Genomic DNA, 22,525 nt, shown 5'->3' with positions numbered 1-22,525 from the left:
ATGAATGGTAACTCAAGTAAGCTGTGCAGTACTGAACCGTAGTTCAGAACTGGCCTGCCAAAACTCATTTCTAAGACTTATTTCAGGAGAAAGAGCACACTTTCCTGCAAGAAGCAACAGGAGACCAGCACAAATGATGGGCGTGACTGTAGCTGCAAACCAAGTCACGGGTTTATGTCAACCAGCAACTTGTCTTGAAAATAAGGAAAACGTGACTGTTACTACCAGCCACTCACATCTATGCCAGTGAGCAGAGAACCCAAAGAGGTGGAGGCTATGCTATTGAGATGGTGCAGAAACTGAAAAGTACATGCAAACTAAAACTCCAGCAAAACTATGTATTGTGAGAGCACCATGCATCCAGAAACCACTTTATGAGCATTGTTTAGGTTAATATTTTTCATTTCATTCTAAGTGTAGGTTTATGCATGTTTCCTCTTAGAAAACTAAATCACTGAAAATATGAGAGGCAAAACTCTCTCTATTTTGGTATACATATCTCAATACATGCTTCAACACTGTGAGTATCTCAGAACTCCAGCCACTGGTGATACTGTTGCTACAAGAAGTTTTATGTGAAAAGACTGTTTTCATACATCCTAAAAGGAACAGAAAGATTGATGCTTTGAGGTCAACCTCTACAAAGCTAAACAAAACATCCCAGACTTCAAAGCTTTCAGTTCACTGCTATGAAAACAGAAAGTGGCATCCAAAAGTGACAGGTACTGTTAATATTTACAAGCCTTTGCCAGAGTGAAAGTTCCTTACTTGGATGTATTTAAGGAATCAGATTTAGTTTACAGATACTTGGGAATAACTTTGGCTTGGCAGCTCTCCCACCCATATGCTTAAGGCTCACAAATAACTTTGCCTTCAGAGTGCAGATGCAGAGGGATGTATGGTTCCTTCTCACTTTCCTCCGTTTCTCTCCCATGACAGGGAGGATTCAGCATTCCTGCTGATTACATGACACTTGCATGGGGAGATGAAGGAAGGGGCAAGCAGTAATTTCTTTGACTTTATACTTAGAAAAAGCCACCTGGGTCAACAAAAATTATCAGAGAAGACTCTTAGCATCTCAAAGTGCTCCTGCTGACTCTGCACAGCACTGGCACTTTCTCCACCAAGACAGCAGTTCCTGCCTACTGAAGCCTCTAAACAAGACCACTAATTCCCAGCCAGACCTGAGGATAAATAACCCCTGGCTCAACACAAGGTTTCAGTGTGGCCTACAGCTAGAACACTGCTGCTCTTAGTTTAGTTTTACATATTGCAATTCTGAAGGTAGCTGTAGGTTAAAAAAAAGTCCTTCAGCTGCCAGTGATGACCTCCTCCTCCTTCCCAGGGTGACAAACACATGCCAAAGCTTCCTCTCATCACCAAGCTCCTGTTCTCAGAGTGACAGGAGTCTCAGCATACATCCTCTGCACTGATGTCCAGGACAGACCTAATTCAGTGGCTGAGTGTCAATCTCAATACTGTTTTACATCAGCATGGAACTACACAATACCATGCCAGGTCCTGAACTGCCAAATGAAGAGCAACAACTCTTCAGATCAGGAGAGGGTTCAGCTCTCACTTCAGACAAGTACCAGAAGTAGCCATAGCATTTTTTGTTGTTAGAAACAAAAGATCATAATTAAATTTCAAAGTCAATATGCTGTCACTATGTTCCTCCTCCATCCTTGTCCTCATTTTTACTGTAAGCCTTGGCAGTGTATGCTTTCTATAATTTCCTTAAATTATTCTCCCTTTTCTTCAAGACTAACTGACCTCATAGGGACATCCCCCTCCCCTCATTTTTATTTTCTGCATTTTTTTCCTCACACCCATCCCCATTTCTTCTTTATACTGTCTTTTTTCAGTAGTTATTTCTGTTCTTCCACTGTTACCTACACTTTATCCCTCCATCAACTTTGAATGGAGATCCCAGCTGGGATCATATTCATTGCTAAAGCAGGGGAGTATTTGCAATGGGACCTCTGGCACATCCTACTCTGCGTGAGCTTTGTCAGAGGATTGCTCCATTCTCATAGAGCAACAACATTATTATGAAGAGGGAAAACATGACTAATGAAGGTCAGTTTACAGAATAACACAGCTAACCAACACAAGAGAGGTGAAAGAGTACTCAAACCTGGGTGTTGATGCCAAGGAGGGGATTATTCCAGATGAAGTTCAGCAATAGCGACAGGAGCAATGGGATGTACCAGCCTTCCAGTACCTGGAGGGGGCCCTATAAGGATGCTGGAAAGGGACTCTTCATCAGGGACTGTAGCTATAGGACAAGGGGTAACGGGTTAAAACTTAAACAGGGTTCAGGTTAGACATAGGGAAGAAGGTCTACACTTCAAGAAGTTGTGAATGCTTCATCCCTGGCAGTGTCCAAGGCCAGGCTAGAGAGAGCCTTGAGAAACATAGGTGAGGTGTTCCTGCCCATGGCAGGGGAGTTGGAACTAGATGATCTTAAGGTCCTCTCCAGCCCTAACCATTCTATAATCCTATGTGCAGAAGGGGACAGATGCAGACTAAACACTGGGTGGGGGGAAAAAAAGTCAGCAGTGAGAATGCATGGAAATCTTTATGATTGGGTCTTGTTTTAGTGAAATATGAGCAGTGCTCCTCTGCTCAAGCACCACTGGTGGCCTGCAGACAGACTGCCAAACAGTTACAGGATACCCAAACCCCCAAAAGGAAGAAGATATGTGAAACCTAACACTGAACACACACTCCAATTCAGCAGGTAGGCAAACAGAGAAAAATCAGAGTAATACATGACTGTTCCCAGTCGAACGAAATCTTACATGTCTGTAAATGGAAGCCACTATGATAGGGCTCTACAATATAGTCCCTGGGTGGTTTTTGAAGAGCGTAGATGGCTCTTGCACTACATAAGTTTGAGAAGTACTGATACAGAGGACAGCTGTAGATCACTGTGGGGAAAGAAAAGACCATAAGAACAGAAGAACTGTAAAATAGTTTTCTATTCAGATTTCTTTGGTCCTTATTACTTTGGAGAGGTAAGGCAACAAATATCCAATTGCAGATCCAATACTCTGCATTCATAGATCAATGAAGTGCATTTCCCTGTCTTTAAAAAAGCAGTTTAAAAAGAGAGTCCTGGTCATCTGCAAGGATAGCACAAAACCTCTGGCTAGGGAAAAAACCCCACAAACATGAGGAAGTCACTGCCTACTAAACTTCAGATTTACAGCCTCAAAATGTCTTCCTACCTTGTAATTCATCGTCCTTCACTACCTAATCTAGGGATTAGGAAGCAGAGCAAACAGGCTGCTCCCAGCACCATCAATCTCTTGCCACAAGACTATGACCCCATCACCAAATGCATCCCAAGTTCCCATTTGCAAAGTGGGCAGAAGGCTTTGCCTGTCCTTGGTGAGGGAGGGCTTTATGGAACTGAATTAAGGAGTTCCAGGAAAAAGACCTTGATACTTTCGGATCATTACAACAGCTGAAAAAACTACCAGTTCAAAACTTCAATCTGAGCATCGGCAACTAAAATCCTGAGAGTGTTACTGGAAAAACAAAACTAAAGGTGTTTACTAAAGAATATCCTATCTTCTGACCAGGCTCAGGTCCATCTCCTTAGCAGCATCTTCTTCTCTGTTTACACACAGAAGCTAACAGGAGCACCAAATGAGGGGCATGCTGAGGAGAAGGAAAAGGTAAAGAAGTTGGTACAGTGAATTTCTGAAAAAGATGGAGGGAGGATGCCATTTGTCAAAGGAGCACTAAAGGAGGCCTGGAGTCCTCCAGGTGTTCAACAGACTTGGCTCAAAGCACATGAGTATGCGATCCCCTAATTCTGCTTACCAGTTATAAAGGGAGCACAGCTTGTGCCTGAGTTGCTCTCTGGCTGGAAAGACTGCCAGGATTATTTCTGAAGAAAAGGGAGAGTAATTTAATGAAAATAAAGAAGCCAAACATGCCAAACTTCAGAACTTCATCTGACCTCCGCACCACACAATACTCTATGCAGAGAAAGGGCAAAGCTGCTCCTCAAAAGTGCTGTTCTCTGCTGTGAGCACCCTTAAGGAGAAAAACATCCATGTCAAAATCAGGACTGGCTCAGGTCAGTCATCATCCAACACTCAGGGCAAATGTTAAGCTTTAAGCTATCTGAAAGATTTACAGCAGATGGTATCAAACTCTAAACTTCCTACTTTGTTAAGAAAAGCTACTCTCTAATAGAATAGTTGGCTCTGTGATTTGAAAATGCTTAAGCCTCTTTAAAAATAAATGTATTTTCAGTAAACTGCTTCACTGTACTTTCCACCAGCTTGCACTGCTGCACTCTGCTCCTGGGGGGATAGAGAGGATGCACAGCCAGGGCAACGTCTTTTTCTCTTAATAAGGGGAGGAAATCTGAACTTCCAGCTCACCCCTGCCTCCTAAGTTCATTTTTAACCAAAAAACTGACCAACCACACAGAGAAGCTGGCAGGTTCTTTTTTTAGCATGCAGCTGGACCTTATCTTGAAGGTATCTTAATTCAAACCTCTACATGACTCGAGTTTTTTGCCCTTCAGAATCCCTTTAACCACTGCAAACTTTCCATAGCTCTGGACTGTCACTTCTGCTAAGGTCAAAAGCTGGTAGGTCAAGGAGTCAGCCAAGCTAAGCCAACCCACAACTTCAGAGCAGTCCAGTCTTGATCACCTGGAATGAACATCTTCCTCAAGTAGGCAATTCTTCAGTTGACGTTTTTTAAACCCCACATATTCACACACACCCCCCGCCCCCCAACTTTATAGCACAATCAAGCAGGTTTATTTCAGCACTTCTGGGCTCTATTAAAAATGTTCTCAAGTTGTTTTTCCTTCCCCTCAGATAAGTACATGAGGAACACTGGGCAGAACAGATTTATTTCAAACGTACGTCAATCTGTACCTATCATTGAAAAATCAACCCCTATCTGAATATCTATGTTTTTGCATCTTAGCCATGTCTGTGGAGGAAAATTTCAGTTCTCACAATGGAGCAGCTCTATTTGGGGAACGTTTGGCAGCACATTACAAAGACACAAGAGGGCAGAGCAGACTCAGCTTTGAGGGCATGTTTTTAACCTTACCCCAGCTTGACATACAAAGAATTGCGCACTGAGTAACTATGTTAAATGGAACATCTGCGGAGCAACAGCCTTCATTTCTAATAAAGTAGTGATTTTGAAGTATCTGGACAGTGAGTGAGGAAATCTCAGAACTGATAAAAAAAAAAATCCCAACTTGCTATTTATTTCCATGCAACTTAGGAATGCTAATTATGGGTTTTAAACATGATGAATTCAGCTTAGATTGAAGAGAAATTATAAAAGATAAAGAAGAAATAAAGGCGAAAGTCCAAACAAAGCCAAACTGATTGAGTTTCTTCCTCCCCGTCCCCCTGTCCCCAGCTGAACTCTTCTTCAGAGACAACCATTTCACAAAGCTATCAACTGTACAGGATCCTCCCCTACCTTTTAGATCTAGACTTTCACCTTACACCCACTTTCCCCAGCAGAATACTCCATTCTGATTCGCAAGAAAGGAATTCACCTCATCTCTTGGGTGCTCAAGCTGAAAGGGGCAAGTTTCGCTAACAAGCATTCAGCTTACTTGTGGTGATGGAGCCTCAGGAGTACCTGGCAGTAGAAGAGTACAGCTACTGACATGCCCTCAGTTAAGATGGACATGTAGTGAAACACATTCACTGACACGGCCCGATAAAGCAAGCTCCTGGCAATGTAACAGATTTGGAGATGAAAAATTATCTCACTCAGGAAACAGAATACAGCTTGGGAGATGTGTGTTCACCATCAAATAGCCTTGGTTTTCAGTAGGTAAGAGCAACTATGCACCAACTTGCAAATGCAAGGACAGGAAGCTTTATAGTTGAATTTAAAAAATCCAAGCACAACTCCAATTACTAAAACACATGTCTTTAGGTGTTTGAAAAATACAGCATTTTGTCAATGTTTATATACTTACTGTACACAAACACTAAAGCTTGTTTCCTGTAGTTTGACAGGATTACCCAAGAGACTGGACTATCTACCAACTTCAGTTCACCTCCCTCCACTGTTTTTCATGCTTCTCAGTAGTATCCCATGCAAAGGCTCTTAAGGAGGCACTCTGGCACACCTGACCACACAAAAAGGAACCAAATGGAGCATTTCCCAGGAGAACCTCCTGTTGCTTTTCAGAGCCTGCACAAAGAAGAATGTTGGGCAAAACTCTGATAAGTAATGACAAAGGGTGGAGAAAACCTGATAGAACAGCTTTTGTTGAAACTGAAGCTGTATCAAAACTTGGAGAATCACTTTACAGGCAGGAATGTTTCCTATAACATTGTTACAGGATGAATGAAAGCAATTTTCCTCATCAAGGAAAAAAATTAAAGGGATTGTCTGGCAAGCTCAAAGATGATTTATCTGCATTTTTACCTCGGTAATGTTCCACTCAGAACCCCAGCATTGAAAGTACTGGTATCTATGTCATCCCAAAAGCATTTGCAGAAGAGAGACAATGCAGAATCTGCTCTGCTTGTCTCCTCTATATTAAAATGTGTCAGTGTGAATACCTGAACCCCAATTAAAGCCAACTCAACTATCTCTAAACAGTAATTTTTACTGCTGTTTCATAGGCTTACCCATATATGTTAGAGAGAAGAACGACAGTTAGCATTTCTGTTCTCAAGCAACAGAAGTTTTTGATTTTAGTACTCTTACCAACATGGACTACCCTAGTACACAGAATGATAAATGAGCCTCAAAGCCAAGAGCCAGTATCCAAATGTGACTCCTTCCTGTGAAATACAAAAAGTTTCTAATGGTCCTAAGGCAGTTGATTTCATGCTTCCTCCCTGAAATACTGAGAAGAAACTCCTTAGACTTTCACAAAACAATTTCCAAGCTAAATTCCCATTTGCAAACTACACACCTCCAGGACAGGATCTGCTGAGACACCAGTTTACATCCCCCTGGCCTAGATGGTGGATGAGACCAATGTATAGCTGTGTGCACTTCCCTGCATAAACACACTCCGCTTGAAAATGGCCAGGCAGCACTAGGGCCTTCATGTGCTTGAACAATTGACATAGCACCAAGGTTTCTCATATAACCAACTGATGCACAGGATAAATTCACAGCAGAGAAAGTACCAGCATGCTCTCTGCAGCAAGATGCTAACCATATCCAGGAATCTAAGGTGAGCCTTGATGGCCTGATGCTGAACTCCTTACTGATTTTATATGCATGTATGCATGTAATTCTACTTACATAAGTTCATACTTTTTTTTCAGTTGAAGACTCAGTCTCTATGTGTCTCATACAGAGCACATTGTCTAACAAAGAAGAAAACCAGCAGTGAGTATATGCATGGTAGGGGGCATGGTGAAGACGTGCCACAGGCAGCTTTTTCTCATCTACAACAGAGTTCATTTGCAGACATTAAAGTACCCAGAAGAGTCAAGTCCACTGAAGCTCTTTATAGCCCTAATCTAAGAGGGTTGATGGCCCTTAACCAGATCAGTTTAATGAGCTTTTGGAAGCTAAATCCTGGGAGAGACTACACAATGCATGCCCCACGCTTTCAGTAAATACCACTTCCAATCTATACATGCTGGGTCAGAGGCAAAGCAGAAGTCCACAAGGAGTGTGAAATAGCAACAAAACTCATTCCTAGGTAAAGAGAAATCTCAGGGACACACTGGAAGAGGCTCTTCTAGTATCAGCCAATGCCGAGATTAAGCCTCTATAGTACAGCAAGACTCCTGCAGCAGCTGTGCCCCAGCTCAAGCTGGGAAGGAGCAGGAGCTGAAAGACGATGCTACCTGCTTTTTTTACCAGCTCACATGCATGTGAACACAAAGCAAAGTGGAAGTGATTATATGCAGATCTATAAAACACAGCAAGACCTTGAGATAACACCAAATAATAGGAGAGGCATATCGATGATGCAGGGCTGACAGCAAGCGCTGTGGCAGAGCATCTCCAGCCAGATATGTTGTGGGTCCTCCTCTGTGCTGTGAGGTCCAAAGGATTTTCCAGAGACTTGGTGAACACTGATTTCATTTGAGCTTCATCATGTAAAGCAGCTTCCCAGAGCACAGCTATACAACAGCAATGCATTTCTAACTGCGTCATGGATGAAACAGAAGAATGTAGTATTTCAATAACAGTGGAAAGAACTGTTTAGTCTGAAACAAATAGATGTTTAAACAAGAACAGAGAAACCAAAGCAGAGACTTGAATACCAACTTAACAACATATGCAAATGACAGTCGGTCCCAAGTTTACATGTAATGTGGGAAACAAGAAGGTAATGCCCTGCCCTAACACTGTCTTTGCACAGGTTAGCAAACTTCTTCAACATATGGAGGACTTTTACCTTCCACACTCATGGTTCAGAGCTTGCTCTTTGTGGTGTGGAAGAAACAACACTAAATGAACAAGGTTTTTTTACTAAGCATTTCGTATTTTCAAATGAGGATCTTAAAGAAGGCTTGTAGGCAATCCTGAAACACTTAGGAAAATGTAACTGTGAAACACTGGTTCTGGCCCTGAGGGATTCTGCTCTGCCTTTGTCTGTGATGGCTTAAATGCTACTGCTGCTCACTACAGGGACTGGTGCGATTTGACGATTTCTCTGAGGTGGGGTGGATTGGGCTCACCCCAAAATCAAGGAGAAGAAATAACTTCTGAGACAAAAAAGCCAGGTGTATTTCAAACAGCTACATGGGAAAGCTTTGTCAGTGTATGCTTTTCTGTTAAAATTCTGTTGGTATAACTACAGCAAAGGAATACACACATACCACTTTGTTTACATTGGATTAGTTTCAGCCGTTACAAAGTTTTCAGACAGCCCTGTATATTTCTTTTCTTAAACAGCTCTGCAAAACACTCTGGGTAGATATTGCAGGGAACAGCATTTCCACAGCAGATCCCAGATGATCAAAACACTGCGCAACACCTATGAGAAGCTATTGGGAGGCAAGAACCGGCAGTCCTTACCCCCTATTCCAAAGCTGTGCTGTTTTATAGAGCTAACACTATTTCCATGCTGCTTACAGGCTGCAAGGAGGAAATCCTGTGCACCAGGATTCTGGGCGGCATCATGAAGAAAAGGTAGTGGCCACTGAATTGGAAGGAGCATGTGCCCAGACTTTGTATTTTTGTGGATGTCATCTGCTGAGATGCAAGCCCTCTAGCAGTATACAGTACAAAGCAGTTCCTGTTTCTGTTTTCTCTTGTGCTGTGAGGCTAGATCTTTGGTCCTATCTTTGAGGCAATTGATTCCCGAGTCTCTGGTTTGAGTAGCTGAAGTCTCTTATTCCCTGAAAACCTCAATGCTTCAAAGCATCAAGTCCAGCATTTGATCTCCTCCAATAATACTTGCGCAGGAGGCAGATGACAATAAAAAAGCAGCAGGAGGAAGGACAGCTCCACCAGAGCACAGTCCCTCACTGACCTGCCAGAAGCACACATGGCAGCACCAGCAGCCAGGTGCCCTGTGATGGCTGCCTCCTGAGCATGGCTCTGAGCTCCCACAAGCCATGTGCCAATGGATAACCATGACAGAAGGGGAATTCATCTCACCTACCTCCAGTAAACCTATACCTCCAGCAAACTTCTCTATGCGAGCTCCCTTTGTACCTACTTAGTCAGTGGGAACAGGCACATCTGGATGGTGATCTACCTTATACAATCAATAATTTCAGATTAATCACTTCTATATTCTAGACATACCTTACCACTGCCCACTGACTGCAGAGAAATGTAGAGTCCTAGCACTGAATACACATGCACCTTTCAGCTAGATTGTGTCAAGTGCAATGAACTGCCCTTTGCTGCCAGGCAATTTACCTTCACAAGAACCGCTGCTGCAAAGTAATCTTCTGTTTTCCTGAAATGTGCATTCCTGTTCTGCAGAGAGCAATGCTAACCTATATACTACAAATACACAAAGAAATGCATATCATTCTGGCTTCAGTTGCTACACTGACTCCTAATTCATGAACCTGATACCATCTCCTGTCAAAGAAACATGACAGCAAGGGCGAAGGTGATGTCCACATGCAGAAAAATGCCCTGAGGAAAGCCCAGGACAGAGCTGGTGGCTGATTTCCTCAGTTTATATTCAGCAACACTGGCCAGGACAAACTATCTCCTGAATCATATTCTCCATGGCAAAGATTAGCTCCCAAATAAACTTACTAGTATTATTCTACTTTAAAAGGGAGTGCAAGCATTACCCTGGCCTACCTGACAGTAGGGGTGTCTCTTGGTTTTGTCTTGGGCTCCTCAGCACAGGATTGCTGCTGCTTACTGAATCTTGTCCTTGTAACAACGTACTAACCCTGGATTACACCTCTTGCTTAACTGATTAGCACAGACTCACACAGTGAGGGAAATTTTTTTTTCTGTGTATCTCTTTGTAATGCACTGGGCAGAAGTTATAGGTCTCTGCAAGTGGTTCCCATCTGCTGATTAAGAACCAGATGTACTGAGGTATACTTTTTTCCCTCCTTCTCCATTGGTTTATCTGTTTAAGACAAGATATAACAGCTATCTCTGTGATACCTAGAAAAAAATTAGTCAGGATTTAAGGTGTATGGGAAGTGCTTTCCCTAAAACTTAAAACATTTTAAAAATTGCAATGCTTTCTACATATAATGGCCGCTTTTTCATTCATCTCTTTTTTATCCCTTTCCTTTTACGAATGCAGCAAAACATTCACTGTCTAGGCCTTCCCATCCTGGAGGTCCTTGGGTTAGAGGACTGCTTCCAGATCTTCTCACACACTTCTGGTTGCCCTTTTTGTCCACCAGAGTCCCCCTTGTTCTTCTATCTGATGACTCACCCCGTCAGCATTCCTGACCTTGCCCTTCCCAACTGCACTTCAGGCTTGTTAAAAGCCTTCTCAAGGATAAACTCCTTCTGTGACATTCCCAAAACCATGGACTCCTTCCTTAAGCCCCCTCTACCACAACTCAAGCTTATACAATAACCTTCTTCCTTGCTTGGGTGGATCCTTTTTGCATCTCTCCTTGCTAACCCATCTAACAACTTCAAAGTTGCAAAGACATGTCTTTACTACTCTTCTTAATGAAGTATATATGAAAAAGCCAAGTAATACCTCTAGAGGAAGAACCCTCAAATATCATGAGGGAATTGAAGAAAACTGAGATACAGCATAGCTGCAGAGTGGATTATTAAGACAATGAGCACTGAGGGAATGCAGGAGCTGTGCAGGGAGCCCTTTGAACTCCTGATCAACTGTCCGCAATTCCCCAAGCATACTGTACCTATGCCAAGAAATACAAGAGACGCAGACTCCTAGAAAGCCAGACTATATCATATTCACCCCTTATGAGGCTGCAATGCAATTACCAAGGTTTCCCCTTTCACAACAGCCAGTAACGGGGCTCATGACAGTGACTGACAGACCTTCTGGAAGATGCCTTGAGCCACACAGACACATCCATTCTGAAAACACCATCATTCTTTGAAGCTCCGAGTATCCGAGCAGTGCAGACAAAACTTTCTCTTCTGTTCAGTGTCAATTCTCAGTTTTCACCAGATCCTTTCCCAAAAGAAAAAGAACATCCTATGTCTTCAGGAAATGCTGTTCTTTAAGAAGAAAATAGCTGCAAAGACTTGGAGTACTTCATTTGCACCTGCTGACTATCTACCAACCCATCTTTTATGGGTGACAATGTTGCAAATGTATGTCAAACCCTATGCTCTCTATATGATATATCCTGCACAAAAAAAGTAGAAGTTACTAACAGGGTAAGTAAAATCACAGGCTAAACTGTATCCTTAATTATGTTGTAATCAAAGCAGCATTAAAGACTACCCAGCAGAAGAATGCTGGGTTCATACCATACCAGTTGTAGGATCTGAACTCTAGGTGGATTAGGAAAGAGCTAAATTCTTGGCTAATTTTCAAGGAGAGAAACATTGCTAAGCTCAACAAACTAGACAGCTCTCAGCATGACCCATCATGGTTTGTATAAAATATCTTTGATTTAGTAGACATGTTATTTCCTTTCCATCTGATCTAGTTAATGACCTTTTTCCAGGCTTTGGGAATCTGGGTACTTTTGACAGACTGAAAATTCTGTAGCAAAGTCAGGGTAACAGAAGACATTCAGAAACAAAGCATTTCCAAAACAAGGAATGTATCCATAGGTCTGGGAAAGCTAAATTAGTAGAAAGTGCAATTCGTAGATTTCTGAGCCGTGCAGTCACGTCTTTCAGTCAAAACTTTACTAATCTGCTTCCTAGTAGATGAAAAAAAATAGCTTGTATTGCGACGATTAAAAAACCAAGCACAGAGTAAATACTAAGATTAAGCTTTCCAACTAGCTAATATGCAGACTAAAGAATGCCCACAGAAAATCCAAGCTTCTGTCACTGATGTGCATCTCATTTACACAGATGTTTTCTAATACACAAATTTTCACATGCCTTAAAGATTCTCTCAGCATCCCTGGCCTATCCAATGGGGGTTTCATTTTACTGTCTGGGAAGCTGAAACAAACACTCAGTGAAATGATCAATGCAACAATGAGTTTCAGCAGCAGGATCTGGCTCAGGATGTACCCCCCAGTTTTCCCAAGCTCCCATAACAGCACTCCTTATTTGGAGATCTTTCCCTTTTGCAAAAGCAGCACTTGTCACCACTCCATTTTACTTACAGTGGAAACAAGACAAAACCATAGAAGGATTCTCCAAGAGACAGGCTGCACACACAGGTGGAAAACCTCATCTTTTGTGCCTGACCCCCTCTGGACAAAGAACTTACCATTTCCTGCATCTGTCCTCAGTCACCAACTACTTGCAATGCAACAGATGAACAATAAATGTTGAGGCATTTAAATACACATAAAGGAACATATACTGAAATATATGTTGGAAAAATATATATGGAAAAGTTTATAAAGCTGTGACCATCATATAGAGTATGAGCATTGTAGTTTATTCTAAGAAGGCAGAATGTGGTGCTAAATAATGGTAGGATTTGCAAAGATACATAACACAGACATGTAGCTCAAGCTTTATATGAGATTTCCTCATGTATCTGGAAGCTCAAACCCTTGTCTATTTACTTGGTTTTAGCTTTCTGTTCTTGCATTGTATTGTGATTACTAGAGATGGCTTTTTTGGCCTTTGTGCCCATGGATGATTTCATGTAACTGTGCCACCAGCACCACACAGGTATCTGAACACACTCAGTTCTGCAGAGCCTCTTGAACACAAGGATCTGCACGCCAGCACTCAAAGCACTTCAGAAACAAGTAGGACACGTGCTGTACAAACATCAGTTCTCTGGGGCAGGGAGGCTGCTCTTTCTGACTTTAACGCATATTTACAAAAGATGAAATTATGCAAACACAGGAGTTCTGAGACCATGGATTTGCCCTGACAAGAGCACTTTAACTTTCCTTCCTCTTCTCCAAGGCCAGCACTGGCGCCACTTATTAGCAGAAGCCAAAGCACCACCACATGTTAAGCAAAAGCAGAGTACGTACAGCTTTTCTAGGTAACTTCTTCATGTTACCAGAGAAAAGTGCAAAACCAGGAGTGATGCACCTTCTGTCTCATGGGAAATAGTCCTCAAAACCTGACCTCAGCAGCTTCTCTTTGAGATGAAATGTGGAGGAGGAGGATGCTGCTTCTCCGTGCTGCTGAATTCAACTCAGCAAGAAGCGGAAAACACTTGGGCAGGAATGCTGTGTATGCCAAATAAGGATGTGTTAGCACTGTACCAGGACACCAACTTAGGCAGTACCAACGTTTGTTTTGTTCCAGTAAGTCTGACTATTAGTCACATTTATGCACCAAATGCAGCAGTCAAATGCTGTAGTTAACATATGAGACTTGTACAGGCAACTCCAGAAACTCTCTTCATTCATCCTGTGCCAAAATACAACGTGCTGCCAGTCAGAGAGGGGGATTCTCACTCCAGGAGTAAGGGTGGTATTTTGTTTCCAGAAATATACCAGTCAGAGGCAACACAGGACCTGAGAACAGGAGGAATATACCAGGCTCTGTCTGACATCGCACTTGTCTTTGGGAAACCCTTAGTTTTAGCAGAACAGGAGGAGGAAATGCCCTGAGCACTCTCTGTAACGTCTCCACAGGAAGAATTGTTTGTACTGTTGAACTGAGAAAGTGGGGAAAAAATTAGCCATGTTCAGAACTAGAGAATCACAGCAGATGCCAATATTTTCCAGTCTTCAGGCATGTAACATCAACATTTCAAGCTTCCCCGAAAAGTGTTTAATAATAGTCTCTTTAGGTTCCTTAGGAATAGTCTGCACAGTGTATAGCAGAGTACAAAGGCAGGAAACAGTCGGGGGATTTGGTTTTTTACTAAAAGGGGAAGCAGAGAACTTGCCAAGTTTCGTGTGAAGAAAAGATGATTACACCTTGGGTAATGCTGCCAAGGACGTGGCTGCAATCCTGACGGCGGTTAGGCTCCCACAGCTTTTCAAAGTGCCAGGGAGCCACAACCAAGAGAACACGGTAGCAGCAAAGAGCACACAGCAATACACCTATCTCGCTTACACAAAAATCTGTCGTTGTTGCTACTTGATTTTGCAGGCCACTTTCATACCAAGACACAGAAGCGGGAGGCATCCTGTGCACTTCATTCCTCCAACAGCAACAGTTTAGGCTTTCAGATAGGAACAAGCAGTTACGAACGCAGAGGAGACAAAGTTTAAGAGGACTCATACCCTGCAGCTCCTTCACATGATCTTGATTCAGCGCACTTAACAGTCATTTCTGGAGTTCTGGGGAAACACCGACTAAATGCAAAACTAAACACTTTCATTTCCTTCTCTTGGCCCTGTTTGGGCCTCATGGATAAAGGTTTTCCACGGCAGCAGACTCACAGAAGGTAAGTTTTAGCTCCAAGACTGATCAATGGAGAGAATACAAAACCAGAAAGGCCCCTTCCTTCCCAACAAGCCCTTGTCATTCACTTGCATTCTTCTGGTGTGAGGCTATGAAAGGAGGCAAGCACTCACTCACTGTTTAGGAGGGCACAGGGCAGGACATTCACTCTTACTCCAACCATAATCTACCCATGCCAGCAGAGCAATTAACATGCAAATATGCCACTGGAACAACCAGGAGGAAACCAATGCAAACACCTTGCTGGAAGAGATTGCTGGAGGACTGAAGCTCTCCTACTGCAAAGGAAAGTAGAGGTAGGCTGCTTCCTACATGGATGCAACCTCATGGCCACACAAGGCAAACAAAGTGAGATCCTGAGGAGAAGGGCACTGCCACTGCTTCTGCTGGCTAAGACAAAGCAGAAGACATGCCTAAGCTGGAGTACACATATACCTCAGCACCTTTTAAAACTGTAACTCTTCAATACTATGTGCTTTATTCAGTTCGTATTCTTCCCACATGAGGCTAGATTTGAATTTGCTTTTAAATCTGCTGGATGACCTCTTCTCCGTATACCATGAAAGAGTAATTATGTTCATTTTGGCAATGGTTATTGGTCTGCTATTAAAATGAATACCTGTCCTCAATGTCAGTTTCTTAAGTCTTCCCGAGCAAGAGAATATTTTATAAATACATCCCTGTCAGCTAGCCAATACTCTTGTGTTATTTTGCATAATATCGGTGCACCTTTACAGCTCTTCCCCTATAAATACTTTGCACATCTATATCAGACAAGATGAAATTCATTTTCTTTATAAACAGCAAATAGCAGGATAGATGTTCCTGTAGCACAGTGACAAAGCATTATCAACACATCATTGCCAACTGGACAATTATCATATCTTCACTTGCAAGAGTTTGAGGGCTAGGTATGAATGAAGTTACCACCCTTTTTTCTCCCCTTTCTGTTTATCCTACCGAGTAGGAAATCCCAGAGAAGGCTCAGAGCCCGCATTTAATAATGTATCTTTTAAACCTTTTTAAAGGTTTGTCACCTATTACAGGTCATGATCACCCTCGCTCAGCCCATTTTCCTTCAGCTTCCCTCTAAAAACGACTAATGATTTTAATTTAATTTTTAACCTTTGCAACTCATTGCAAAAGCTCTTATATTCTGCAGCATGAGCCTAGTCACTGTGTTCTGCCTACATAAAGCTGCCAAAATCCAGGGTTAAACTGCAGTCAGCCAAATTTCAGACCGCTTCTTCAGGAGGACACAGCTGAGGAGAGGCTCAAAAGCCACTTTTCAGAACAAGGTGGGGTCTTCACGGGCAGCATCCCACCTCAGACAGAAGGTACAACCCACAGGCACCAGCAACAACATCCTTAAAATAATTTCCCATGCATTTCACTCCAGATACTCATCAAAGGAGCCTAGAAATACGTCAACTGACTTTTTATTTCAATACCCATCTGACTACAGTAAGACCAATAGGAGGGATGAGAACGGACAGGACTTAAATACACCATGTGAACTAGCTAGTGGGTTTCCAGTTCTCCTTATATCCTAGGCTTATCATAGTCCACAATAGAAAAGTGGTCTCTCGAAGAGACCAAGAACATTAATCTAGATGGGATCAGGAAGGTGTTTTTGTTCCCCAGGATGAGACATATCCTTTGCATTCCAGGTTTGTAAAGCCCTATGATGTTTTCAAAGGATGGAAACTCAGATGTGTATTTGTAGTGACTGGGTGAGTGTTTGCACTCCCCTGTGGAAACTGTTCCCCGGTTTTCACTTTGTTTCTCCGTATTTTATTTTTCCTTTAGGTTCCCCATTTCCTTTAATCCTTAGTCTTTGCCAGGGAGATATTGAGCATTCTTGCTCACCTGTTTTGCTTTGGCTGTTCTGATGTTCTGCTCATCAAGTCCAGTTAAAAATGTAGGCAATAACATATAGCTGGAAATAACCTTTAACTTTAGGCTAATTTTAAATCGTGAATCATATTTTGTCAGATGGATTTTTTTTATTTGCTTTGTAGCAGTAGCTCTGTCTGATTTGGGGCTCAGCTTGAGGAGTTCAGAAAGCTGCTCAGATGCTGGCTCTGAATCTTAGAGAAACTCCATATACAAGGCTCTCACTCTCCCTCTTCCCAGAAGGGTTGTGCTCAGCTGATTACACAGGCATCCCAGTCCACTACAGCGTGAAAGGAACCAGATCTGCATAACTCCCTTCCATAGCCCATCTTCTTCCTTTTACCTTGAAAAGGAGCTGTAAATTCAGAGGCTGCTACGCTTCTGAGCTAACACATGCCAGCAATGAGAGCTACCACATTACTGCAAAAAGCCTAAGGGAAAGTATGTTTCTCCTGCATCATGCAACGCTTGTGGCTAGATGTAACCATGACACAGAAATAACCTGCCCTCTGCAATGTGACACACAGCACGCTCTGCACAGCGAACACAGAGGACTACTGCTGCTCTAGGCTTTGCCTGCTACAACTAAGTAGAGTATTTCAGGATGTCGTAACACTGAAAATCAAAGCAGATAGATGTCTCCATCTCAGTAATATCACTTGAATCAGTAATTACAGAGATGTTGGTTCTCAGGAGAGTCATTTGCAGGACGATGGTGAGAATTTGGTCGATAGGCATTTTCCCATTATGGAAAATCCTTTAGCAAGGGCACTGTCGTTCTGCACCATAAAGGTCAGCACGAGGCAAAGACACTTCAGGAAGTCTTGTGACAAATGGCAGACCTGCCCCAATATTACCTTACCCAGCCATCAGCCAGAGATATCTCAAATAGTAAATACAATAGAAAAACAACAAATTCTGGTTTAGGAAGAGTAGCTCTTTGGCCAACAGTCTCCCAAAGTTCAGCTACAACTCTTCACAGACACATACATTAAGCTTAATTAAAAAACAAATATACAGTCTGGTGTATTTGAACTACATTCGATGACATATCGCCAGCCCACAGACTCTTCCTCCCTACACCAAGCTCAGATTTTAGCATATGTAATACTTCATTTTGTGCAAACACATCTTCCTACATGATAAGAATCATTTCATTAAATTATTATTAATTTTAATTACCATGCTATCTCAACTCTGGATATTTTGGCCAGCCCTAAAGATATATTTTGTTTCAAACTATAAAGAAGCGTCTCTCTTCTGGACCGTTTTCAAAAGCCATGACATTTATTTAAACCTAATGACAACTAGTATAAAGGAGAAAGCTATATCACGCTACTGAAGTGGTAAAGACCAAGACTTTTGGTGACATGGGTATCTGAAGGCTGAATAGTATCTCTCCCTCACTGTTCTTGATTGCCAGAAGTATTCTGCAATGGTGAGACAAGCATCACTGTCTGAATCACTGAAAATAAAAAGACAAGGCATCAGACCCAGTGTATAACACACCGCTACCACGTAGGTACAGATCTAATGCTGGCATGGAAGGACACATGCCTCCTGTGTAATTAACTCAGATTATAGCCTTAACACAGATGACCTGAATATGAAAATGAGCGGCTAGGTTTGGAGGTACTTTAGTTCAGGCATGGGCTAGATCTGAGACCTCACTTTTGCTCCAGCTATTTCATGTTAAGATGCAACGAAGTTTAAAACTAACCCAAAAATTTTATTAAACATTGTCAGTCCATCAAGGTTTCTGCTACAATCCTCCCAGTCCTGCTAGAAACATATTTCCTTATTGACAAGAGTGACTGAAAAAGCTGTATGCTGCCCTGGTACTGCACAGCCTTGTGCTACATCCTATGCAAACAGGTGACTGCAGCAACAGAGCACAATGGAATGGGGCACAGGGAGTGTTCAGTTGAAAACCTCAAGTGTGTGTGGCCATAGTGTGTAGTGTTGACCTTGCTCAAGTAGCCAGCACTCTCAAGTGCCTAAAGCAATTCCGCTGTCACCAGTATACCTGTCTTCATAGAGACAGCTTTCATGAAGGGAACGTAAACTGCACTTCTCCTCAAGCTTGGTGGGAAAAGTGCTGTTGCCATCATCTCAAGCTCACTGTGGAATGAACTTCTAGTACTTCAAACTGGCAAATACCGAGCAAGTCAGAAATCCTCCCCAGTGGGGGCCCTGGCACAACTAAGACTTAATAAAATGGGAACGGAGAAATGTGCACACGCCTGCAAACACTTAGAAGAAAAACAGTGCCTGTCAAGCTCTATACCCAGATTTAACAGGTAGGTAGGGCATCTGCATTCACATACTGGAGCATTTTGTCTGTTCTTTTTCCAAAGAATGCGCATGAATTCCACTGGAGAGCGCTTTAGTTTCGTACATCTGTTCAGCCTAGAATTAGGTAGCCTCAGGTTCTCTTACAAATAACCTTGTTTGATGCTTGCATCCACTGAACTAGAGCACATGTTCTCTAATAAAGTTTTTCTTCTGATTAGGGTGAGAAGTGAGCTGCAGTATAAGAAAAGCTGTTTCCAGCACTGGTGACACCTGAAACTGAGGATGAACAATCAGAACTGCTTAATTTGCTGTTTAATATCCTCTTTCAGCACTTTACTTGGTATGGACAGAGAAAACATGATGGCTTTGTTTGTGTGTTTGGTTTGTTTTTTATTTCATTTTTCTCTCTGTCTGTCCTCCTAAAAGTCTAACTGCTACAGTCATACCCTGACAGGAAAATTCTGACATATGAATATCTGTTCTCTCACCTGTAGTAACAGGTATTATGTTCTATCAAATAATATGAATAATCAGGTTTTAAATAGTTTCATGAAAAACCCCAAACCAACCCATTTAAATTTTAATTATTGACTTCTTTTGCAATATCCCTTTCAAAAACCAGTGTGAGGACTAGCAATTCATTCTCGTTGTTATTATTATTAATGTAACCCCATTACACAGCCTCAATTTCCTATACCTCTGAATCTGCCCTCTCTCACTCATGTTCCCTGCATGCTTTTTAAGGGAAACAGACGAGTATCCTCCCAGAAAGGATCCCTGCTCCATCTTACATTCACAGATGATGTAGCCAGAATGAAAAAGGGAAGGCAGAGAAAAGACAGAACAACAACAAAAGGTCAGAACACTGAAATTTTTCTGCAACATCATTCCAGTGATGCAGTGAATTCGCAGATCTGACCCACAATGTTGGTTAGAATCACATCAGCTGGATGAGAAGTGCTGGAGGTAAACCAGGATGGCATAAGTAATTCCATTCACCTTTTGTAAAAAAAAACAACCAAACTACCCCTACTTCACCCACACCAGAGGTAACTCAAAGCAGAGCTATGCACCACAATTCTCACCTCATGGGTAGCACAGAAATGAGATCTGAGACCTGCAAAGAAAAGGATATACCTCTAAAATGAACTCTGCAATCCTTCTGCTTCTTAAAATCAATACATGTTCCTTCTCACTCCGGTGCCCTAGCATAACGCAGGCTCTGCAGGGGTTGCAGGGAGCAGGCAGGCTGCCCTTTCTGGGGACAGAAGAAGCTGGGTAACAAAAATCCCACCATCTTTTGTGGGAAACAGGTCTCACTTCTCCAGAGCTTTCTGAGCTTCCTGCATTGCTGTTCTGTGCCCTATAATTTTCTTCACTCCAGAGGTTTATTACAAGGTCTGAATTAGGTTCTACAGATGTCTCTGACTGTAATAGGTCTAACAAGCTGCAGTTTTGTCTCTGCAGAAACAAAATTCACAGCAGTTCCTGATACAGTGATTTTACAATCTTATTTTTCAACTTGAAGCAGAGTGTGCAGGAATAAACTCAGAGACATGAAGATGATCAATCAGGCTAAGGGTCTGGTAGGCTGGGCAACGATGACGTTCATCATTTGACAGAACCACCTAAGGCAAAACTGGGATCTGTGCAAGTAATTCATTTCTGAGAATTATGCCAAAACATCCTCTTTCTAATTAAATCAGTCCTGAGATCCCAGTAAGACTTTCTGGCAGATGCTCTTTCAGAGCTCAGCTCCACCACTCACTCCCGTCTCACTGATGGATGAATTTGCTTAGTACAAGCTTGCACCTATGCTAATTTTTGCATCTGTGTTCTGCTATATTAATACCTACAGGTTACATGTGACAGATACCCTGAAGTTATTTTTCATAACTTTACACTGTCCACATACACCCGCCCCCCCCTCCCCCCCCTTTCAACACAGATCTGTTTTCTTGTCTGGTGTTTTTTTTAAGCTCAAACGCACTTGGACTTCTCTGTGAGCAGAATATTTCAGTGCAGAAAGAGAACTGTGGATTGTTTGGGGTTGGCTTTTTTGTTTGTTTGTTTAAGATACCTGGATTCAGGAGACTGACTACAGCACAGGTCTTACCAGCCTGAAGTACTCTGCTTCACATACTAACAGCTCTTTTATGCTTTTTTTCCTCCCAGCTAGAAAATACACCTTTTCCCAATAACTACACAACAACCAGTTCTTTCATACTACTTGGTGCATCAGCTTTAGTCTTAAGCATTGCTACAAAATGGCTGCGAAATCCAAACTGTAAAGGGCTGAAGAATTCAACTCTATGCTTATGCTCATAGTACAATCACAGACTGTTACAATATTTAACCTAAACATTTCTAAGGCATGCAACTGTAAAGGCACAGTACCAACCCTCTGCATTTCACTGTCGACTGAAGAATTTAGGATTCTTAGCAATCTTTAGATTTGTCTAGATACTGGAGAAATGACAAACTAAGCTGTGAGATGATTGAAATGATATCGTAAAATCAGGATCTAAATAGGTCCAGGAATTCTCATTCTAATCTGTGCTTTTCTACTCAATTTTGGCTTACTCTGAGCAAATCCCTTATGAACTACATGTCAAGATATTTCTATAATGATCGAGTGAACAAGTATTATTTATGGGAAGATTTATATAACTACCTAGATGGGGGAAGCTCAGCACAGTGTATTTTTAGCATCAGATACTGCAGGCTTCAAAATAATAATGAAATTGAATGTTTAAAGAAACCAGGTCATAGCTCAGAATTCATCTTTCACTAAATGGTGTTTCAGAGCTTTTCCTCTGTATACAGTTACAATTAAAAGCTGTGTGGACACCATGGAAGCCTAACTATTCTCCCCTAACACTGTTGGCCTATTTGTAGTACAGTGGCATTGGAAGGTGGATATTTTGAGCACTGTCCAAAACACAAGGTAGAAGGTAGCATCTCCCTTGAAGAAGTTTCAAACCAAACAAATAGGACTGATGAAGTTGTGAAATGAAGAAACAAGGGGATGGAGAGATTAATACCTACCCAGGCACCATCAGAAAAGCTTGGAATAGGATGAAGCCTTTCAAGCAACAACACAGGAATTCTTCTACAGGTTTGTCTTTAGCAACTTTACATCTCTGTCTCTATACCTCACTGGTTAACACAATACTCTTGCTCTAATGGAGATAATGGTAGTGAAGGTCCTAGATTAATACTATGTGCCCTACAGCCACTAAAACCACACATCAACAGCTTAGTCTTTAGAAGTAGCAGTACATGGTGTATACAGCAGGGATAAAAAATAAACACACCACCAAACCAGAAAATGTTTTGAAAAAATCAGGGTTCGTTTTTAAGTCAAAAAAGAGGAGAAAAGGAAGCCTGCTTACGTTTAGGTTTAAAA

At 42.0% G+C, this 22,525-nt stretch overlaps 1 protein-coding gene across 2 annotated transcripts in view; it reads right to left on the bottom strand.

Moving 5' to 3' along the window:
- The window catches only part of ITPK1 (inositol-tetrakisphosphate 1-kinase), a 140,534-nt gene that overhangs the window by 17,492 nt on the left and 100,517 nt on the right, over window positions 1–22,525 (bottom strand). The window lies entirely within an intron of this gene.

This window comes from Neopsephotus bourkii, unplaced genomic scaffold (genome assembly GCF_033783945.1).
Source record: "Neopsephotus bourkii isolate Nb327-2 ecotype Australia unplaced genomic scaffold, CSIRO-AGI_Nbou_v1 NB_998, whole genome shotgun sequence".
In the NCBI taxonomy this organism is placed as follows: Eukaryota; Metazoa; Chordata; class Aves; order Psittaciformes; family Psittacidae; genus Neopsephotus; species Neopsephotus bourkii.
The sequence above is the reverse complement of the archived record's forward strand: the minus strand, read 5'-3'. Positions and strand labels throughout refer to the sequence as shown.